The following is a 26,060-nucleotide window of genomic DNA, read 5'->3' as shown; positions in this document are numbered from 1 at the left end:
AGATCACCCCTAGCTTTTGGTGGGGTACGTGTTGTTTATTCTTTAGTTTTCTATGTTGTGTCATGTGTAATATTGTTTGTCTTTTTCATTTTTAGCCATGGCGTTGTCAGTTTGTTTTATGATTTATGAGTTTGACTGTCTCTTTGGATTCTTTCGTCCCCCTTTTCGCTCTTTGAACGTTAAGAACCCTTGCAACAACTCTTTGAGGGGTCCGTAGGTGGCCTGTTGCAAGGCAAAATTTCTGTCCCTATCCAATATACCCTCCTTTTCCGGTGGCAGTCCAAATTTCTCCGACCATCATCCCATATATCAACCTACCTATTGTATTTATTGTAAACTTGTTCTCGTCCTGGATATGCATGAAATATTTGCCACTGGACGTTAAGCAACCAACAATCAATCAGTCAATCGTCCCCCTTTTTTTAGCAAGGTTCTTTCTCTCTATACCATTGTTACTGTTGATCGCGACATTACATGACACCCCAACATCACGACCCCCACTCGCATGTCTATCTCAAAATGAATATATAATTTTGGTCCTTCTTACCCCCCCCCCCCCCCCTTTTTAAACATCAAAGTTATACATCCACCCTGTTGTACTTTCTCAGTTTTAAGTAGCGGCGAAAAACAGATAACTACTAAAACACTGACCGACCTTTTAGTAGAATTGCTCTGTAATAGTGTACCACTTTCCAGACACTTTGAATCGGGCGGCATAAAAGTTACTTAGTGGTGACTTTCTTTTGTAGAAAAATTTCCTCTCTGGGATTGGATGATGAACTGAAACATGCATATAAGTACATGCATATTTAAAACTCGCAAAAGGCAAAAACGTATACCTTCATTAAATGTTAAACGACCTAACGAGATTGTTAATAAAATATGTTTAAAATTAAAAACAAAAAAACAAAAAAAACGACCTAACGACTTGGATGTAAGCAACTATATATATACTTATCACAGTAATGCTTTTAACTATGTATAAAACCCACACCGTAATGTAAGGACCCTGATATTCCATGCATCCCTTACTATGGGGTGTTTTCAAATACACCTAGAAGCAAAGAACGTATTTGAAGAAAAACAAAATGTGTCCGCTTTTATAATCAAAACCTCTACTTAAAAGGTAAAAACAGATCGTACCATAAAACAATAATTGTCTTTCTTTCGAAAGATTACTGGTAAATGCTTTAAATTGGATTACACAGTGACCATATGGTTTGTTATTATTGAGGATATTTGCCACATCCAATATACAGTAATAGATAACAACCGTATCAAAACTTATTTTGTTTTATTTAAAATATTAAGTATTCCATTTTCAACAGAGTCTATGGAGAAATTTGTAATTTAAGAATATTATGTGCGTGGCCCAGTACTTTCTTTATAAAATGGGCTACATTTGTTAATTATTTCACAATTAACATTAATAAAAAGCAAATTTCAATAATAAAACTTAATTCAAAATTGATATAAATGAATGTTTTAATTCACAAAAGCGTATTTCTTAAATAATGTCTCCTGTCCTTTTAAGACTAATTTTTTTCTTAATTTTTTTTGCAGTACTTTAATTGGGCTTTAAAAATTTTGAAAAGTATAGCATTTTTGCATTGGTTTACAAACTTGTAAATAAATGTTAACTTCACAAACAAAATAAATCATCTTTAGCAATATCAACATATTTCAGTTTTTATACATCCTGGGCTTTCAAATATTCAGCTTTGAGCATTTCTTATGAAGTTAACTTTAGAAAAGCGCTTGCATTTATAACATGTTGTTTTTATCAATCCTGAACATGCATGAAATATTTGCCACTGGACGTTAAGCTACCAACAATCAATCAATATTGTTTTTTTCATTTATCAAATTATTATAAAATACATAAATAGTTAGGGCTAAGAATTTAAGTTAGATTATTCAACCTCTTTGGTGTCGAAGCTTTTGGTTTCATTTTCATTTTGGTTGTTTCATCAGGAACACTTTCTGGAAGAATTTCAGGAGACCGTTCATAAACATTGAAAACAGTTAGATTCTTTTCTGTTGAAATTCCATCACGCCTCAAAATAAGAGATGTCACCCGTAAAATATACTTTATATCAGTTTCAGAGATTACAATGCCAAGCAGCTCTTTTTGTGATTTCTCTCGAGTTGATATAATTATGCCCTGATGTATTTTTAATAGTCGAATCATGGACCTCATTTGAAGTGTCTATCAAGGACATTATTGGTGTTACTGTTGCACCAGATCTAAATGCCTTGATAACATCTTGATGGTCCATTTCTCTAAGAGAATCCAACGTACAGTTGTCATTGCTTCATTAATGTGATGTTGTGAACAGAGTTGTTTTCATACGTCTATAAAATGGTCCCGATTTGAAGCGTTCATTGAGGAGTTTTGTGCAATATGCTGCATAAGATGATGCTCCATTGAGAAAAGAAAATGGTAGTGATGTCTTTGCAGCTGATTATATTAAGATATAGCCAGCCTCCCCTTCAAGTCTTTCTGAAAAGGTTATTACACACACCTCGTCAGAGTGGATCATCATGTCAACATGCAATGCAAAAGTGGGATTATCTGCTTTTCCCTTCCCCAAAACCAAACCGAATTATGTTTCCCATATTGTCCCAAAGATGGTTTTGTTTGTGTTGTGTTCCAGCATAACTTCAGCATCTTCTATTGACAAAATGTGCATATATTTGCAAATGAAGGCCAAATGAAAAAATAATGACAGTCGTCTTATATATCTTGTAGCCTTGTCAATGTTGTCAGGGTTAATCAGCTTCTTCCATTCCTTAACATTGTCGTCCCTCATGTACTTGAATATATGAACTATTCCAGCATGCTGGTATCCGCTGCAGAAGTTATTTATAATATTCAGATTAGGTAGGATATCATGATACAAAATTCACTGTTAAATATGATTCTTCTTTAAAAATCCCTCACCCCCTTTCATATCATAAATGGTCAAGGGAAGGTACATATAGCTGTAATGGTTGCCTGGATAATTGTACGTTATCTGTTACAATTATTCCTCCTATATTGTAGGAGCACATGCCAATGTCCACGTTTAAAATATGTAGAACGTATACAGAACAAACTATATCTATAATTATATACTTTTTTCATTCAAATTTGTTTTCAAATATGTGGATTTAAAAAAAAAATTGAATAATCGACTCCATTATAAAGAGAAACAGTACATTTAATTTTTACCTTTGGTGTAGAAATGGCAACTGGAGAATCAAGAGGAAGATTGAAACCTTACAATAGGAAGAATTTCAAAGACAATGGGGGTTTTGAAACAGAAAACCTCTGGGAGGGGAAAGCAAGGGCAGACAGTTATTTAACAAGAGGGAACAACCTTATAAAGAGAAGTGAGGAGCTGCACAAAATAACAGGGGCCCATGTGAAGACGTTGATTCTTCCCATAATATATTAATCATATTAATCACATTCCCTTGAAAAAAAAGCGGTTGGTTAAAATTTTACACAACACATGCGCAAAATAAAATAACACCCATCTTGAATCATCAGAGTGAATGAATTTGCTGTACACGTGTTTGAAGGAATAACTCCACATCATTCGAAAATTTGTTGCTCATTTTTATTGCATGTTATGTATGTGAGATTTTAACTTTGTATAACAGGTTGTTTTATATGTCAATCAGGACTGTTTTTATGTTATTTATATGTTTTTATATTCGGTCAAATGTACCTTAGAACTTGTGTTGCTTATTTGTACTTATGCCGAATCAAATTAAAGTTTTCTTATATTATCTTATCAGCACTCGTTATTTGATTTTTGAAATAAATTTGATAAAGCCAGCATTTAATAATTACTGCCTATTGTTTTCTAGGTATACCAGTCACCAGACTTCCAAGAGATACCGGAAGTAACTAATGATAATCCAGCTGAGACCAATGAACCAGCTGGACCACCAGACATGCCAATGGAAGAGCAGCAACCACCTAGTCTAGTGGTAGAGCGACTGCCACTGGCCGAGATTTTACCAGAACATCAGCAACCAAAATTCATTTGTGGGATATGTAGAATTATATACAATTCAGATGCTGACTTTGAGAGCCACTGGGTTCAGTGTTCCCAAAAAGGTTGTAGTTGGTGGGTACATTGTAGATGCATATTGCCAAAGGTTACTAAAATTTATTGTTCTATTGTTGTTTATGTCAGAGTTTATCCTTTTAAGTGTTTTATGTTTATGTGTGATATTTTTATCTTCTGTAGCAATAACATATTAAAACTATTAACTGTCATTTGTACATTTCTAATGCATCGAAAGATCGCTTTTAAACAATTTGTTCTTGTATGTACAGTTTTTTTTCCTTATGGGAATCAGTTCTTGTATTTATATCATGTGTCACTCATATACATTGTACGTGTATAAAGAACCTAAGCAGTTACAAGGACTATGTAGATTGCGTCGTGAGTACTATTACAATGAACAAAACCTCTGTACAGATTTTCAAAAAGATCAATCAGCAACTAAAATCATTGATCAACCTGAAGATATCCTATAGTTTTACACGAAACGCTTTCCGTTGTACTAATTCTTCATCAATATATTCATATATTATATATATATATGTCATACCTAGTAAATTTGTACAAGATTTGTTCTAACAGAACGACATGATTTGAGTATTTGCACTTAGAAATAGTAATGCTATGTTTACCGCTGAATCTTATAACAATTGGGTTCAAAATACAGTTACTGACCCCTATTACATTTTGTTACATGATCTATGTCTAATATTCTTTGCCCCGCTTTTTTTTTGCTGGCAATCATCCCAAGTATTAAGAGTTACACATACGAGACCTCATTGACAGAGTTCAATACCCCCAGAATTAGCAGTAGAAATGAACAAAACTGAATCTTTTTCAGTAACAGGTGTCGATTTTAACGGTCAAGGGGCTGACTTAATACATGAAGAAAAAAACAAATTTATTAAATCTTTCCTGCCCCCTGGTGTCCCTACGGGCAAAGGGTTTGCCGAAAATCTGAAATGCTGAAATCACTAAAGGAAAAGTCTTTTAATACATCAAATCAGAGTCATTTTAATGTTGTGTCCAGACGTCCGAGGTTTGACCAGGAAGAGATGATGATGCGACAAGAAGTTCGGAAATACTTATCAAATATTTCAAAATGTCACATGTCAATGAACAATGAGCCACTTGATCCAGTTTTGCATTTTAATAAACAAACTGGTCGAGAGAATAAACCACCAATAACTCTTTGAGAACATATTGAAAAAATATAAATAGTATATAAAATTGAGAATGGAAATGGGGAATGTGTCAAAGAGACAACAACACGACCGTAGAAAAAACAACAGCAGAAGGTCACTAACAGGTCTTCAATGTAGCGAGACATTCCCGCACCCGGAGGCGTCCTTCAGCTGGCCCCTAAACAAATATATACTAGTTCAGTGATAATGAACGCCATACTAATTTCCAAATTACTAAAATTAAAAAAATACAAGACCAACAAAGGCCAGAGGCTCCTGACTTGGAACAGGCGCAAAAATGCGGCGGGGTTAAACATGTTTATGAGATCTCAACCCTCCCCCTATACCTCTAGCCAATGTAGAAAAGTAAATGCATAACAATATATGTTTAGAACGGTGATGGTTTGTACCTCGCCTTACCACATCTTGTACTTTCTTTGTTCTAAACCCCAGAGATTGGACTAATGGACATAAAATGGGCCAGCAAAAATGTAGTAAGCACTTGGCCATATTCAGTTCGATATGCCCTGGTCCAGGTCAGAAGATGAATTCACCAATTGTTTTTGTGAAACGTTTCAATTTTCACAATGATTACGCAATTTAGAATGGTCGTTTAAAGACTCTAACCTAGTATCAACCAGATCGTCACAAATCGTACAATAAAAAACGTACTGCTGAAGACGCGTCCCATACAAATATGGGATCCCGTCAGACCAAACAGCTACCAATTTTCGTTCTTTAGGAATTTGGCAAGAGTTCTTTAAGTGATCTTAAACATGTGCCACTTTTTTTCATTATTAGGGTAACTAAACACGGTTCCCCTACTGATACTATTGGAGCTTCTTGTTCGGTGTGAGCCAAGGCTCCGTGTTGAAGACCATACATTGACCTATAATGGTTTACTTTTATAAATTGTTATTTGGATGGAGAGTTGTCTCATTGGCGTTCACACCACATCTTCCTATATCTATGATAAGAATACTGTAAATTGTATGTATTTCAAGATTTCAAAAACCGGTTATTTGACTTCGTAAAACTACGGCATCGGATTGGTTGAAATATTATCGTTTTTCCAATGAAATTGAACCAGGACCAGCATACATAATATTTAAACGAAACTCGTGTACTGTCTATGCGACCTTAACCGAAACTTTAAATAAACTAGACAGCAACCCAACTTTTCATTTAATTTATCTCGAGGGTAGGTTCGGCCTATGCGTTCGCTCTAGGTATTCTATTATAGTGATGCCCAACTAGAATATATTAGAGTTTTAGAAGGTATACTAGTATAAATTTTGACCGGTTTATGCCACTAGTTTCTATTTTTTTTTTTAAATATGTGTTCTGGAACAAGATGTCTTTGACGTTCATTACTCTTCAAGTCTCAGTTAAGAGTGATTGCGGGTATAGACTTCTCTGAGGGCCAACAAGATCCTAACCTTTGACCTTGACCGCAGTCATGCTATCCTAGGACTAAAAGAACAACTGAATGTTAGTCTGGACTGTTACCATATATACCAGGATCTGGCAATACCAGTTTAGTAGTCCAGAAATATACTCCACCTCTATAAGTATGTCTAGGTATTTGTATTGCTCAAATATGAAGTACCGTCCCACGCTAATTCTACATTATATATCTGTATGGGTAAGGGTAAAACTAAAACATTTCCAATAAACCTGGAGGTAAACAATAAATGAAGGGGGCCGAAAGACCGACGGACCAAATTTAAAAAGCCAGACCCAACAAGTGGGGTCGTTTCAACTACGAAACCACAAATATAACCGACTTTTCAACCAAAACTAGTTCAGGATTTCCAAACACGTAATTAGATTTATATACCAAATACACAAGCAAAAAGAATCAATTCAGGCAAGGAACAAGGCGTTTCTCTAATAAAATAATTCAGTAGGATACAACTTTCATTAAACAACACGCATATGAATCAGCTGCACATTTAATTCGTTACAGTTTTGCGATGTTTTGTCAATGGTCATTTTCTGCAGTTTATAAAAAGATTTCTAAGACCAAAAATAAAACTCACTTTGCCGTTCTGATGAGGGCTTGCATATGGATTTCGCTTTTTAACGCTTTAATCCTTTAATTTACCGTCCTTAAGTCCAAGTCATAGATTTAAGTCACTCGTGTGAATGTCAACGAAAAGTGACTCCGAACTTTCTAAATAAACTACGCCTCAACACGTAAATATTTAAAGTTTTCCGCTAAATCTCCAATGCAAATCGTGATCAAAAACCAGCCAGTTTTAGTCACTCAAAATATACATGAAAATCATAGGAGGGGGGACTTCTTATCTAAAAAATACTGTAAAAAACATTTTCTTCAATACACTAACTATAGTATATGAAAATCGCGCGTGATTTCTACTGAGACCACTTACAAAAATATCGCGCACATGGTTGAAAATTCCCCTTGTTACCTTACATCTATACACTTGGGAGTCGGGGCTGAGAATGATTTCCAGCAGACAATATCTGCACGAGCTAATTTTTCCCCGCGAATTAAATCGAGCTCTCTGATTGGCTGAAAAGGGAAAATATTTTTAATGCTAATGCGAGGTGCGTTACGTCACTAAAATTTAATGAATGAAAAAAAAAATAATAAAAGTAATAAAATAATAATAAGCAATCTTTCTGGGAAAATAACGAAAAAAATAGTAATAATGAAATAAATAAATGAACCAAATTAAGTGACTCACAAACGTTACATTACCCCCTTTCCCACAGAACAGATATGTCCGCATATCTGGCAAAATCCATGTGCAAATTAACGCGTGCTGCTATGTAAAGCTTGTGGTCTCGGATGCAAGAAATCTGAATTTCCAATTAAGATTAAAACATCTCCCCTCCTGGAATGTACAAATAATCTTACAAGCTGAAAAATATTTACTCCACATTTTTACGAAAAAATATATCTCAGCCACCACCAACCACTCCACATTAATATATATATATATAATAAATGACAACACATGGCCTCCTATTGATTTTTATTGTCTAAGAGAAAGCTTAACAGCCCTCTTTAAGGAATAGTAATAAGTCCTCATTTTGGTTTTATTCAAATGGACACCATCTGTTGTCAATACACATTTTGATGTCAACCTCTTTGGTGCCTAGAAAACTTTTTAAACTCTCTTTTTGTCAAATTTACAAGTTCCAGATTAATATGTGCTCTTGTGCCTGCATATACAGACATTGAAACTATAGTTTTCAATCTATGAAACAATTAAACTATAACCACCTTTTTTACATTTTTAGAATTCAAATTTCTCAAGAACTCTTTAAAAGTTTCTTTATCTATAAAATATTAACCTTGAAATTATGGCTATCTATGTCATTACCTCCAATTTGTAATAATATTATTGTAGGAGAAAAATTAGTGACCAATCTTTGAAAGATATGATCTTTTATCATATTGCAATATTTTGTACCACCTTTGCAATACATAATACCATTAATATAAGTAATACCAAAATTGGTGGACATCCTATTCATTCTACAATATTTGGATAATCTTCGAATATAACTATGTCCCAAAGTAAGTATAGTGGCATTCATTTTTAATCTTTAAATCTTTTTTCCTAATATAATTTTAATATATCTTTACTTTTAGTTTCTGAAACTTAACCCTGAAAAATACTATTTTATGGATATTGAAACTAATGTTGTACTAGTTTATCAAACAGATAAGAATAAACATGTAAAAGAGAAATTCATATTTGGATCTTTTAATTTGAACACCGAAATGCTAAAATAATGTATATGTATTACTACAACACCTTCTGCTATGCTATCACATAGTTTGTGTTAAGTTTATAATTATGTATTTTATGTACTATTGATATTTATGCAATTCAAATGTATACCTACAGTTTACATATAGACTTTGGTAATAAAAAATTATATTACTAGTATCGTCTGCCTATTTTGCTTCAAAATCTGTAAGACTTCAAAAATTATTTCTTTGATTGCATATAAGGGTAGACCTTACTTTCTATAAAATGAATATATATATGTATATAAGGTTGATTTTCTAGGCACTTTACATATTAACAGATAATATCAAAGACGAAAATTAAAAGGTAATTGCAAGTTGTTAATGAAATTTGCAAAACATCATAAACAGAATATTTGTCCCCTTTATGCAAAGAGTAGGTTTTGTTTCTTTCGTAAACAGAATATTCAATGTCCCCTTTATGCAAAGAATAGGGTTTGTTTCTTTCGAAATTTTTCAACTTTTACTTGAACTCTAGATTCCCGTCATGTCCTTCGCGACTTAAACTTTAAACTTTAAATATTTCTTTATACAACTTCTAACTGTGTCCGGCCTAATCATATAGCCGTATGTTGTATCATAATGCAGTTTTATAAATTTTATCTGGTCGTCCCTCTTTAGCTGCTGGGCATTGTTTTCTTTGAAGGTTGCAATTTGACATACTTTGTTATCAACAATTGCCCATACAATGTACTTTAGTGATTTGCCGTCAGGGGAGAATTTACTCCTGACGGGAAATGACACTACTTCTTCAAGGATATTTGCTTTGACATTCTGAAATAAAGAAAAGTTTTGCTAAAACTAAAATAGAATGGGGCTCAGTCAAACACGACACAATGAAATGTTAAAAAGAAATAGTTTATGGCTTGAAATAAAATAAGTTCAACTTATTTTACATAAACTGAAGATGTAAGCATGGATTAAAGAAGCTAAAATTATATTTTGTTCGGCGAGGTCGGTACACGCACATTCATATTATATGTATGTTTACCATTGAAGAGCAACAGCCTAATCATTACGCCATCACCTCTTACACAAGTGTGTAAAGTAATATTTATACATTAGACATATTGAAATAAAAAAAAAGTTTTCCAAAAACTAAGATTGAATGGGTCTCAGTCAAACACGACACAAATGTTAAAAAGAAATAGTTTATGGCTTGAAATAGATTAATTTCAACTTAATTTACATAAACTGAAGACGTTATCATGGATTAAAGAAGCAAAAACATTTTTTGACCGATGAGGTTGGAACACGCACGTGTTTATATTCTGTGTGTACCATTGAAGACCAACAGCCTAACCATTACGCCATCAACTCATTCATACAAGTGTGTTTAAAGTAATATTTATACATTAGACATATAAAAATAAAAAAAACGTGACCATGAAGTTATGCACTTATATTTTTTTGTTAATACTCTTATTATTTCCGTTTATAAACCGAACACCACAAAATTAGGATTGATGCACATACTGCTCTTTTAAGAACGTTTCATATTTTGATGAACAGAATAAAGGAATGGCTAAAAGTCAATTTATTTCTTGAATAATGTAAATCGATCATTTTGTTTTGTTGGACTGAGAAGGCGTATTACTTTAAATTTAAATGCATAATTTCATTTATTCTGTCAGTGTTGAAATCATTTTTTTCCAGTTACAATTGCGCCAGAATATATAATTAAATAATAGTCACCCCCCCTTTCCACACACTAAAATTGAAAATCAATCTCTTCCCAGGAGTCATGTACAATGTAACATTTTTTTTTCGTATTCTCCCTACTCTTATTTTCCAGTAAGCTTCTAGAATCCTTATACTTTTATTCCTGGAAAAAGCTTCACGGCAAAATCTATTACATTAATTTGGCCTTTTTAACTTTTTTGGATTCGAGCGTCACTGATGAGTCTTTTGTCGACGAAACGCGCGTCTGGCGTATATACAAAATTTAGTCCTGGTATCTATGATGAGTCTATTTAAAGTAATAACTTGTATTTAAATAATGTTAATTTGTTTTTGTCCAGAATATGCAAGAAATATTTGCCAATGGACATTTTTAAAAGGCTGGATGTACTAAAAATATCTTTAAACTATCAAGTTGATATGGCAAAAAATTTCCATTTCTATGAATTTACGGTATTTCAGGTAAAAAAAAACTCGGCTAGATATTTTTATAATTTTAACTCTCTCATATTGTTATGTTGCTATTATCGGGAGGGTTATGCTACTGATGAAGCAATTATAATAAATATTTAAAATTATTTACATTTGTTAACACATTCCCGATTATATGTATCTAATTAACACCCAAGATATAATTTGTATATAAAATGATACGATTTCTATAATTTAGGAGGGGGTCTTTCAGCAATTTCACCATAGTTAACGGGAAATCATGACAAATGCAAGGTATCAAATTACATTTAACGACATTCATTTTGAAGTGTGGTTTTAATGTTTTCACGCAATTTGATTTGAAATTTGAAACATGTATGGATAAATGCAAATAAAAAATACTCTTACGTTAACATACTCTTCAAGTTTTCCCTTTTTGACGCTGGACCTAACCTCCTCGACTAGCCTCTTCAACTCCGGATTGAAAATTGTCATCCCATCTTGTGTAAGCTTCCTTACTTGGTCCGCCATTCTTCTTTTCAGTTTTGCCAAATGCAACTTTATAACAAAACAGTTTTCATATCATGCTATTACTAATATCTGATACGTACACACCATCGGAACCATACGATGTTACAATGCCACTTCATTACACATACAGTACAGCACTACACATATTTATAAATAAATAGCTAGATAGTTATCAAAGGTACCATGATTATAATTTAATACGACAGACTCACGTTTCGTCTACATAAAAATCATCAGTGATGATCAGATCAAAACAGTTATAAAGCCTAATAAGTACAAAGTCAAAGAGCATTGATGATTCAAAATTCGAAAAAGTTGTGCCAAGTACGGCTAAGGTATAATATTCCTGGGATACAAAAATCCTTACTTTTACTTATAGGTTTTTTTTTTGCCTGGTTAATGTTCTGTACAGGTCAATATTGAAAAAGTTTTGATTGTTTTAACGGTTTTGTTAATTTCTATTATTTGTTTTTGGCAATCTTGATCGTAAAATATTTCTTGGTTTTTATGGTTACTTTTATGTGATTTATTCCAGGTTTGTATAGAGAAAAAGGTTATTTCCAATATTATAACTTGCCTTTCTAGAATTCAGTATATTACTTCTTGTATACGTAGAGTTTTTTGTTGTTTTAATCTTCCAATAGTACTATCTTCTTATATTGCTGGAGTAGAAAGTTTCGGGGTAGTCGGTAGTCTGTACAAATAAAATGAAGGATTATAGATCAGTAGTTTACGAACACTTACATTATAAAGCCACTAAATCATTATCAGTAACCGATTTTTTTTCGAAGCTGTAGTTCAAATATTATTTTGCACAGAAGGCGTTTAAAACAAGAGATATGTCGTGTATAAGAATACTATTGTAAAAGTGAGAGAATATTAAGTTGAATACTCCAAAAATCTCATTTCTCTGAATTGAATCCCCAAGGGTGACTGGGGTATAGAAATATGGTCACTTGGTCTTCTCCCGACCGGCAGTAAAACGCTTGCCGAAGTGGGGCGTCCGTTTGGCTGTGCGGGATGTATCAAGTTCGCAGTCACGTCCGGTCAGAAGGGGGACGTTAAATCCGATGCCTCGTGTAAAGACAGTGCCACGCTCTTTGCACGTTGAGAACCCTTGCAACAACTCTTTGAGGGGTCCGTAGGTGGCCTGTTGCAAGGCAAAATTTCTGTCCCTATCCAATATACCCTCCTTTTCCGGTGGCAGTCCAAATTTCTCCGACCATCATCCCAGATGGCCTCTATTGTATCAACCTACCTATTGTTTTTATTGTGAACTTGTTCTCGTCCTGAATATGCATGAGATATTTGCCACTGGACGTTAAGCAACAAACAATCAATCACTCTCTGGATTGAACAATATATGAACATGCATGTTGGCTACTATGTGATTCGTAGTATAACAAGTTTGGCTAACATACATATATGATTAAAATATGTTATTTTCTGTGGATATTACTCTGAAATAATGGGTTGGTTTATATTGCGACTATAGTAAAGAAATATCGACTTTTAATACATACACCCCCAAGGGTGACTGGGGAATAGAAATATGGTCACTTGGTCTTCTCCCGACCGGCAGTAAAACGCTTGCCGAAGTGGGGCGTCCGTTTGACTGTGCGGGATGTATCAAGTTCGCAGTCACGTCCGGTCCGAATGGGGACGTTAAATCCGATGCCTCGTGTAAAGAGAGTGCCACGCTCTTTGCACGTTAAGAACCCTTGCAACAACTCTTTGAGGGGTCCGTAGGTGGCCTGTTGGAAGGCAAAATATCTGTCCCTATCCAATATGCCCTCATTTTCCTGTGGCCGTTTCCGAGACCATCATCCTGAATGGCCTCTATTGTGACCAGACCTACCTATTGTATTTATTGTTTACTTGTTCTCGTCCTGAATATGCATGAAATATTTGCCATTAGACGTTAAGCAACCAACAATCAATCAATTAATACATACACTTATAATGACCAACTTTCTCGCAGGAAACCCGCACCCCGTTTGAGATGGAAGCAGCTTAGTCAGTTGTTAATACTGGGGTTACAAAATTGCTTTTTCAAAGCTATCTCAGTCGGATTAAGCAGACTACATGTTTTCATTACGTGAAATTAACATGTTACGTGCAGAGCACGGAGATTGGGGAAGGTAGACATTGCAAATTAAAGTAATTATAGATATATCATAAATGAATTAAGGCCAATTGTATTCGAGAAAATCCGTACCGATTACATGAGTGTGCTACAAGAACAAAATAATTATGTAATTAAACAGCATCTCCAATATAGAATATACTATAAATCAATATATTTAATGCAATGAAGTTAAATAAGTGTTTATGATGTGTGTACTAAACCAAACTTCAAGAGTACAGTAAGCATAATATTATAGCATAAGACATATAACAATCACGTGCAAATGCTATTCTTTTATTTCAGAGTGCATTTTTGTCACCCATGACTATATTTATATCTATATGTATACTGCCATACTGTGAATCTCGGTTCACGTATCAATATTATTTAAAATTCTGCTATATTTCCAGCTTTAACTACTGCACCACCAAAACTTATGGTAGCGATATATGGCCAGAGTAAAGCTAATACGTTCTATGTGTCTATTATATCCAGGCAGTTTCAACTGTATACTAGTGTTCATATGTATAGGTGAATCATAAAATCATGCATTTACTGCCATGTTTATAATTTGCATGAATAAGATTAAAAATAATGTATCCGTGTACTTTTTTTATGCCCCTTTATATTGGGTTCAGCACACTTTCTATATATCATCATCACATGCAATCTAAACTGCATTAATATTTTACCATATATATAAATAAACATATTCCATCACAAGACACCGTAAATTTATTATCCATATAAAAGAGAGCACCAGTGGAAGGGTAACTTTCATTACTAAACTTGCAATCGTTTTTACATAAAAAAAAACCAACATCAGGTTACTACCTTCTCAAATCACTTGAGTTTAAATTCCTCCCAATAAATACATTTGACTTCAGATTAAAGTCCATGCGCAGGCAAAATTGACCATTCACGCAAGACACAAATCTGAATTCAATTCATAAATATATGAACATCTGAATAAATAGAATAACCCCGAAAAAAATATATACTAAACCCCTAAAAAGCAAATAATATATAATAGATATATTCAAGTATGAAGGCACCGACTGTGTAGAAAACAATCCCTTATTCATTGCAAGTTTATGCACGGACTTTAAAAAAAAGTTCACTCATACGTAAATTTACAACATAAAACAACCTATCAATGAATATGACTTTATAAAAACAATCCACAAATAATCAAATTTGCCAAATTAGAAAAACAAAGTTTTCGTACCCCCTACCTTATGGTTCATTGCTCTTGACACTCTCCTACGGATACTTAAAAAAGTAAACATCATAAAAAACTCCAAAGAAAAATAATGACGGGAAGTCACTGTATCAATCAATTACACACAAACACATGATAAAACCAATAGCGTAAAGACACCTCATAGAAAAAAACGACCTCTAAATAAAGAGTGATTTTCTGGTTACAGCCAGAAAGTAGCAATTTCAAACAAATTCAAAGAAAAAATTGTATAGTTCCCTTCACATACTGTCCGTAATTCGTGAAAGTCGCAACACGACGACCGGATGTCGAACTACTGCTTCAAAAACAATGCAAGTAAAACGGTCATATCCCTAGCTGCTGAAAATATTTGTAACAATGTTAACCGCAATTGACAGGATCTTTGAATTTTCACAATGGAAACTATTCTAAATATATCAAAAGATGTCCTTGCGCGCACGTCTGACGTATCCAATTATGAGCTTGTACTTTTATTACTCAGTTTGATTATTGGGGTTTTGATATGCTGAATCAAACATGAACATAGATTTGTGGTTATGGGCCCAGTTTTCAGGTTGGTCCAAAATTTAACTTTATTTGATTTCATCCAAAATTGAATTCTGGGGCATCTTTGATGTATTCTGATGGAAATATTACTACTGTCCTAAAGTTACTTGATATAAGATCAAAACAAATTATGTCTCGAGATCCCATGAGATCTTTCTATTATCCCCTGGGTCTGTGGATGCATGGTAACTTGAACTGTATTTCAATTTAATGTTCACATCTTTACAGAGTCTTGTGACAACACATCTGAGCTCTGAACCTTGGTTACTTGGTAGTTTCCAAATTCCGCGGACATCTCCCGTAGCTGAGCAGCAACTTTTCTTCATTGATAATGGTCGCAACCACACAAATCTTGGGTATATGTGGTGCTTTATTGAAAAACAATGGTCTTTTGTGTCTCTGCATATCGTTATTAGATATGTATCTTTGTATCATAGGTTCCCCGATTCCAAAGTCTTCATGACCCATCCGCTTTGCTTAAAGTGTAAAACTTTTCGATACACTTATCCAATTCCTGTCAATTTTCTCATCAATCGTTAACCTGTTCGTTTGATTTCCTAGATACGGATCAATTATATTAAAGTTGCTTTCCGAAGTTGAACTGACATCTCTTTTAATATAGACTATTCCTTTCTTTTATTGGAATAACTTCCCTCCTTTACAAAATAATCATTCAAATTCGATAATTTGAAAAACTTAACTTTGGAGTCTTCTCTGTCCTGTAAATAATGATTTCACCGTCGATGTTACCTTAAATCGGTAAATTGTACTCCTTTTTTGAAACTTCAATTCAGATGTTACCTTAAAACGACCACATTCTAAGGATAGTTGTATAGAATGTAACACCAAACCTGCCAACAGTTTTAATAATGATTTTTCTACATTTTACTGTAAATTTTACAACTTTTTAGATACTTGTATCAGATGTTACCTTAAATCGGTCATTAGATCAAGATACTTTTATAATATGTATTGACAATTGTATCTGAAGTAAACTTGAACCAACTTAATTTTAATTAAAAATATTATATTTATTAGTAAATTTTACCCCTTTGTTGATAATTCATTAAGATGTTACATTAAATCGACCATATTCTACAAATAGTTGTATAAAATGTAACATCAAACCTGCCAACAGTTTTAATAATGATTTTTCTACATTTTTTCTGTAAATTTTACAACTTTTTCTAATATGTATTGACAATTGTATCTGACGTAAACTTGAACCAACTTAATTTTTATTAAAAATATAATATTTTTCTGTAAATTTTACTCCTTTTTTTGAAACTTCATTCAGATGTTACCTTATATCGACCACATTCTAAGGACAGTTGTATAGAATGTAACACCAAACCTGCCAACGGTTTTAATAATGATTTTTCTACATTTTACTGTAAATTTGACAACTTTTTAGATAATTGTATTAGATGTTACCTTAAATCGGTCATTTGATCAAGATAATTTTCTAATGTGTATTAATTTGACAACTTTTTTGATAATTGCCATTTGATGCTACCTTAAATCGCTCATCTGATCAAGATAATATTCTAATATGTATTAATTTGACCACTTTTTTGATAATTGTATTAGATGTTACCTTAAATCGTCGTTTGATCAAGATAATTTTCTAAAATGTATTGACAATTGTATCTGAAGTAAACTTGAACCAACTTAACTTTTATTAAAAATAAAATATTTTTCTGTAAATTTTACTCCTTTTTTGAAACTTCATTCACATGTTATCTTAAATTGACCACATTCTAAGGACAGTTGTATAAAATGTAACACCAAACCTGCTAACGGTTTTAATAATGATTTTTCTACATTTTACTGTAAATTTAACAACTTTTTAAATAATTGTATCAGATGTTACCTTAAATCGGTCATTTGATCAAGATAATTTTGTAATTATATGTAATGACAATGGTATCTGAAGTTAACTTGAACCAACTTAATTTTTATTCAAATATTATTTTCCAGTTAACTTTACCTCTTTTTTGATAATTCATTCTGATGTTACCTCAAATCTACCACATTCTAAGGATAGTTGTATAGAATGTAACACCAAACCTGCCAACGGTTTTAATAATGATTTTTCTACATTTTACTGTAAATTTGACAACTTTTTAGATAATTGTATTAGATGTTACCTTAAATCGGTCATTTGATCAAGATAATTTTCTAATATGTATTAATTTGACAACTTTTTTGATAATTGCCATTTGATGCTACCTTAAATCGCTCATCTGATCAAGATAATATTCTAATATGTATTAATTTGACCACTTTTTTGATAATTGTATTAGATGTTACCTTAAATCGTCGTTTGATCAAGATAATTTTCTAAAATGTATTGACAATTGTATCTCAAGTAAACTTGAACCAACTTAACTTTTATTAAAAATAAAATATTTTTCTGTAAATTTTACTCCTTTTTTGAAACTTCATTCAGATGTTATCTTAAATTGACCACATTCTAAGGACAGTTGTATAAAATGTAACACCAAACCTGCTAACGGTTTTAATAATGATTTTTCTACATTTTACTGTAAATTTAACAACTTTTTAAATAATTGTATCAGATGTTACCTTAAATCGGTCATTTGATCAAGATAATTTTGTAATTATATGTAATGACAATGGTATCTGAAGTTAACTTGAACCAACTTAATTTTTATTAAAATATTATTTTCCAGTTAACTTTACCTCTTTTTTGATAATTCATTCTGATGTTACCTCAAATCTACCACATTCTAAGGATAGTTGTATAGAATGTAACACCAAACCTGCCAACGGTTTTAATAATGATTTTTCTACATTTTACTGTAAATTGGACAACTTTTTAGATAATTGTATCAGATGTTACCTTAAATCGGTCATTAGATCAAGATACTTTTATAATATGTATTGACAATTGTATCTGAAGGAAACTTGAACCAACTTAATTTTAATTAAAAATATTATATTTATTAGTAAATTTTACCCCTTTGTTGATAATTCATTAAGACGTTACATTAAATCGACCATATTCTACAAATAGTTGTATAAAATGTAACATCAAACCTGCCAACAGTTTTAATAATGATTTTTCTACATTTTTTCTGTAAATTTTATAACTTTTTCTAATAAGTATTGACAATTGTATCTGACGTAAACTTGAACCAACTTAATTTTTATTAAAAATATAATATTTTTCTGTAAATTTTACTCCTTTTTTTGAAACTTCATTCAGATGTTACCTTATATCGACCACATTCTAAGGACAGTTGTATAGAATGTCACACCAAACCTGCCAACGGTTTTAATAATGATTTTTCTACATTTTACTGTAAATTTGACAACTTTTTAGATAATTGTATTAGATGTTACCTTAAATCGGTCATTTGATCAAGATAATTTTCTAATGTGTATTAATTTGACAACTTTTTTGATAATTGCCATTTGATGCTACCTTAAATCGCTCATCTGATCAAGATAATATTCTAATATGTATTAATTTGACCACTTTTTTGATAATTGTATTAGATGTTACCTTAAATCGTCGTTTGATCAAGATAATTTTCTAAAATGTATTGACAATTGTATCTGAAGTAAACTTGAACCAACTTAACTTTTATTAAAAATAAAATATTTTTCTGTAAATTTTACTCCTTTTTTGAAACTTCATTCAAATGTTATCTTAAATTGACCACATTCTAAGGACAGTTGTATAAAATGTAACACCAAACCTGCTAACGGTTTTAATAATGATTTTTCTATATTTTACTGTAAATTTAACAACTTTATAAATAATTGTATCAGATGTTACCTTAAATCGGTCATTTGATCAAGATAATTTTGTAATTATATGTAATGACAATGGTATCTGAAGTTAACTTGAACCAACTTAATTTTTATTAAAAATATTATTTTCCAGTTAACTTTACCTCTTTTTTGATAATTCATTCTGATGTTACCTCAAATCTACCACATTCTAAGGATAGTTGTATAGAATGTAACACCAAACCTGCCAACGGTTTTAATAATGATTTTTCTACATTTTACTGTAAATTGGACAACTTTTTAGATAATTGTATCAGATGTTACCTTAAATCGGTCATTAGATCAAGATACTTTTATAATATGTATTGACAATTGTATCTGAAGTAAACTTGAACCAACTTAATTTTAATTAAAAATATTATATTTATTAGTAAATTTTACCCCTTTGTTGATAATTCATTAAGATGTTACATTAAATCGACCATATTCTACAAATAGTTGTATAAAATGTAACATCAAACCTGCCAACAGTTTTAATAATGATTTTTCTACATTTTTTCTGTAAATTTTATAACTTTTTCTAATAAGTATTGACAATTGTATCTGACGTAAACTTGAACCAACTTAATTTTAACTAAAAATATAATATTTTTCTGTAAATTTTACTCCTTTTTTTGAAACTTCATTCAGATGTTACCTTATATCGACCACATTCTAAGGACAGTTGTATAGAATGTAACACCAAACCTGCCAACAGTTTTAATAATGATTTTTCTACATTTTACCGTAAATTTGACAACTTTTTAGATAATTGTATTAGATGTTACCTTAAATCGGTCATTTGATCAAGATAATTTTCTAATATGTATTAATTTGACAACTTTTTTGATAATTGCCATTTGATGCTACCTTAAATCGCTCATCTGATCAAGATAATATTCTAATATGTATTAATTTGACCACTTTTTTGATAATTGTATTAGATGTTACCTTAAATCGTCGTTTGATCAAGATAATTTTCTAAAATGTATTGACAATTGTATCTCAAGTAAACTTGAACCAACTTAACTTTTATTAAAAATAAAATATTTTTCTGTAAATTTTACTCCTTTTTTGAAACTTCATTCAGATGTTATCTTAAATTGACCACATTCTAAGGACAGTTGTATAAAATGTAACACCAAACCTGCTAACGGTTTTAATAATGATTTTTCTACATTTTACTGTAAATTTAACAACTTTTTAAATAATTGTATCAGATGTTACCTTAAATCGGTCATTTGATCAAGATAATTTTGTAATTATATGTAATGACAATGGTATCTGAAGTTAACTTGAACCAACTTAATTTTTATTAAAATATTATTTTCCAGTTAACTTTACCTCTTTTTTGATAATTCATTCTGATGTTACCTCAAATCTACCACATTCTAAGGATAGTTGTATAGAATGTAACACCAAACCTGCCAACGGTTTTAATAATGATTTTTCTACATTTTACTGTAAATTGGACAACTTTTTAGATAATTGTATCAGATGTTACCTTAAATCGGTCATTAGATCAAGATACTTTTATAATATGTATTGACAATTGTATCTGAAGGAAACTTGAACCAACTTAATTTTAATTAAAAATATTATATTTATTAGTAAATTTTACCCCTTTGTTGATAATTCATTAAGACGTTACATTAAATCGACCATATTCTACAAATAGTTGTATAAAATGTAACATCAAACCTGCCAACAGTTTTAATAATGATTTTTCTACATTTTTTCTGTAAATTTTATAACTTTTTCTAATAAGTATTGACAATTGTATCTGACGTAAACTTGAACCAACTTAATTTTTATTAAAAATATAATATTTTTCTGTAAATTTTACTCCTTTTTTTGAAACTTCATTCAGATGTTACCTTATATCGACCACATTCTAAGGACAGTTGTATAGAATGTCACACCAAACCTGCCAACGGTTTTAATAATGATTTTTCTACATTTTACTGTAAATTTGACAACTTTTTAGATAATTGTATTAGATGTTACCTTAAATCGGTCATTTGATCAAGATAATTTTCTAATGTGTATTAATTTGACAACTTTTTTGATAATTGCCATTTGATGCTACCTTAAATCGCTCATCTGATCAAGATAATATTCTAATATGTATTAATTTGACCACTTTTTTGATAATTGTATTAGATGTTACCTTAAATCGTCGTTTGATCAAGATAATTTTCTAAAATGTATTGACAATTGTATCTGAAGTAAACTTGAACCAACTTAACTTTTATTAAAAATAAAATATTTTTCTGTAAATTTTACTCCTTTTTTGAAACTTCATTCAAATGTTATCTTAAATTGACCACATTCTAAGGACAGTTGTATAAAATGTAACACCAAACCTGCTAACGGTTTTAATAATGATTTTTCTATATTTTACTGTAAATTTAACAACTTTATAAATAATTGTATCAGATGTTACCTTAAATCGGTCATTTGATCAAGATAATTTTGTAATTATATGTAATGACAATGGTATCTGAAGTTAACTTGAACCAACTTAATTTTTATTAAAAATATTATTTTCCAGTTAACTTTACCTCTTTTTTGATAATTCATTCTGATGTTACCTCAAATCTACCACATTCTAAGGATAGTTGTATAGAATGTAACACCAAACCTGCCAACGGTTTTAATAATGATTTTTCTACATTTTACTGTAAATTGGACAACTTTTTAGATAATTGTATCAGATGTTACCTTAAATCGGTCATTAGATCAAGATACTTTTATAATATGTATTGACAATTGTATCTGAAGTAAACTTGAACCAACTTAATTTTAATTAAAAATATTATATTTATTAGTAAATTTTACCCCTTTGTTGATAATTCATTAAGATGTTACATTAAATCGACCATATTCTACAAATAGTTGTATAAAATGTAACATCAAACCTGCCAACAGTTTTAATAATGATTTTTCTACATTTTTTCTGTAAATTTTATAACTTTTTCTAATAAGTATTGACAATTGTATCTGACGTAAACTTGAACCAACTTAATTTTTATTAAAAATAAAATATTTTTCTGTAAATTTTACTCCTTTTTTTGAAACTTCATTCAGATGTTACCTTATATCGACCACATTCTAAGGACAGTTGTATAGAATGTAACACCAAACCTGCCAACGGTTTTAATAATGATTTTTCTACATTTTACTGTAAATTTGACAACTTTTTAGATAATTGTATTAGATGTTACCTTAAATCGGTCATTTGATCAAGATAATTTTCTAATGTGTATTAATTTGACAACTTTTTTGATAATTGCCATTTGATGCTACCTTAAATCGCTCATCTGATCAAGATAATATTCTAATATGTATTAATTTGACCACTTTTTTTATAATTGTATTAGATGTTACCTTAAATCGTCGTTTGATCAAGATAATTTTCTAAAATGTATTGACAATTGTATCTGACGTAAACTTGAACCAACTTAACTTTTATTAAAAATATAATATTTTTCTGTAAATTTTACTCCTTTTTTGAAACTTTATTCAGATGTTATCTTAAATTGACCACATTCTAAGGACAGTTGTATAAAATGTAACACCAAACCTGCTAACGGTTTTAATAATGATTTTTCTATATTTTACTGTAAATTTAACAACTTTATAAATAATTGTATCAGATGTTACCTTAAATCGGTCATTTGATCAAGATAATTTTGTAATTATATGTAATGACAATGGTATCTGAAGTTAACTTGAACCAACTTAATTTTTATTAAAATATTATTTTCCAGTTAACTTTACCTCTTTTTTGATAATTCATTCTGATGTTACCTCAAATCTACCACATTCTAAGGATAGTTGTATAGAATGTAACACCAAACCTGCCAACGGTTTTAATAATGATTTTTCTACATTTTACTGTAAATTGGACAACTTTTTAGATAATTGTATCAGATGTTACCTTAAATCGGTCATTAGATCAAGATACTTTTATAATATGTATTGACAATTGTATCTGAAGGAAACTTGAACCAACTTAATTTTAATTAAAAATATTATATTTATTAGTAAATTTTACCCCTTTGTTGATAATTCATTAAGACGTTACATTAAATCGACCATATTCTACAAATAGTTGTATAAAATGTAACATCAAACCTGCCAACAGTTTTAATAATGATTTTTCTACATTTTTTCTGTAAATTTTATAACTTTTTCTAATAAGTATTGACAATTGTATCTGACGTAAACTTGAACCAACTTAATTTTTATTAAAAATATAATATTTTTCTGTAAATTTTACTCCTTTTTTTGAAACTTCATTCAGATGTTACCTTATATCGACCACATTCTAAGGACAGTTGTATAGAATGTCACACCAAACCTGCCAACGGTTTTAATAATGATTTTTCTACATTTTACTGTAAATTTGACAACTTTTTAGATAATTGTATTAGATGTTACCTTAAATCGGTCATTTGATCAAGATAATTTTCTAATGTGTATTAATTTGACAACTTTTTTGATAATTGCCATTTGATGCTACCTTAAATCGCTCATCTGATCAAGATAATATTCTAATATGTATTAATTTGACCACTTTTTTGATAATTGTATTAGATGTTACCTTAAATCGTCGTTTGATCAAGATAATTTTCTAAAATGTATTGACAATTGTATCTGAAGTAAACTTGAACCAACTTAACTTTTATTAAAAATAAAATATTTTTCTGTAAATTTTACTCCTTTTTTGAAACTTCATTCAAATGTTATCTTAAATTGACCACATTCTAAGGACAGTTGTATAAAATGTAACACCAAACCTGCTAACGGTTTTAATAATGATTTTTCTATATTTTACTGTAAATTTAACAACTTTATAAATAATTGTATCAGATGTTACCTTAAATCGGTCATTTGATCAAGATAATTTTGTAATTATATGTAATGACAATGGTATCTGAAGTTAACTTGAACCAACTTAATTTTTATTAAAAATATTATTTTCCAGTTAACTTTACCTCTTTTTTGATAATTCATTCTGATGTTACCTCAAATCTACCACATTCTAAGGATAGTTGTATAGAATGTAACACCAAACCTGCCAACGGTTTTAATAATGATTTTTCTACATTTTACTGTAAATTGGACAACTTTTTAGATAATTGTATCAGATGTTACCTTAAATCGGTCATTAGATCAAGATACTTTTATAATATGTATTGACAATTGTATCTGAAGTAAACTTGAACCAACTTAATTTTAATTAAAAATATTATATTTATTAGTAAATTTTACCCCTTTGTTGATAATTCATTAAGATGTTACATTAAATCGACCATATTCTACAAATAGTTGTATAAAATGTAACATCAAACCTGCCAACAGTTTTAATAATGATTTTTCTACATTTTTTCTGTAAATTTTATAACTTTTTCTAATAAGTATTGACAATTGTATCTGACGTAAACTTGAACCAACTTAATTTTTATTAAAAATATAATATTTTTCTGTAAATTTTACTCCTTTTTTTGAAACTTCATTCAGATGTTACCTTATATCGACCACATTCTAAGGACAGTTGTATAGAATGTAACACCAAACCTGCCAACGGTTTTAATAATGATTTTTCTACATTTTACTGTAAATTTGACAACTTTTTAGATAATTGTATTAGATGTTACCTTAAATCGGTCATTTGATCAAGATAATTTTCTAATGTGTATTAATTTGACAACTTTTTTGATAATTGCCATTTGATGCTACCTTAAATCGCTCATCTGATCAAGATAATATTCTAATATGTATTAATTTGACCACTTTTTTGATAATTGTATTAGATGTTACCTTAAATCGTCGTTTGATCAAGATAATTTTCTATAATGTATTGACAATTGTATCTGACGTAAACTTGAACCAACTTAACTTTTATTAAAAATATAATATTTTTCTGTAAATTTTACTCCTTTTTTGAAACTTCATTCAGATGTTATCTTAAATTGACCACATTCTAAGGAAAGTTGTATAAAATGTAACACCAAACCTGCTAACGGTTTTAATAATGATTTTTCTATATTTTACTGTAAATTTAACAACTTTATAAATAATTGTATCAGATGTTACCTTAAATCGGTCATTTGATCAAGATAATTTTGTAATTATATGTAATGACAATGGTATCTGAAGTTAACTTGAACCAACTTAATTTTTATTAAAAATATTATTTTCCAGTTAACTTTACCTCTTTTTTGATAATTCATTCTGATGTTACCTCAAATCTACCACATTCTAAGGATAGTTTTATAGAATGTAACACCAAACCTGCCAACGGTTTTAATAATGATTTTTCTACATTTTACTGTAAATTGGACAACTTTTTAGATAATTGTATCAGATGTTACCTTAAATCGGTCATTAGATCAAGATACTTTTATAATATGTATTGACAATTATATCTGAAGTAAACTTGAACCAACTTAACTTTAATTAAAAATATTATATTTATTAGTAAATTTTACCCCTTTGTTGATAATTCATTAAGATGTTACATTAAATCGACCATATTCTACAAATAGTTGTATAAAATGTAACATCAAACCTGCCAACAGTTTTAATAATGATTTTTCTACATTTTTTCTGTAAATTTTATAACTTTTTCTAATAAGTATTGACAATTGTATCT

Source organism: Mytilus galloprovincialis, chromosome 11 (assembly GCF_965363235.1).
Source record: "Mytilus galloprovincialis chromosome 11, xbMytGall1.hap1.1, whole genome shotgun sequence".
In the NCBI taxonomy this organism is placed as follows: Eukaryota; Metazoa; Mollusca; class Bivalvia; order Mytilida; family Mytilidae; genus Mytilus; species Mytilus galloprovincialis.
Note: the sequence above shows the minus strand (reverse complement) of the source record.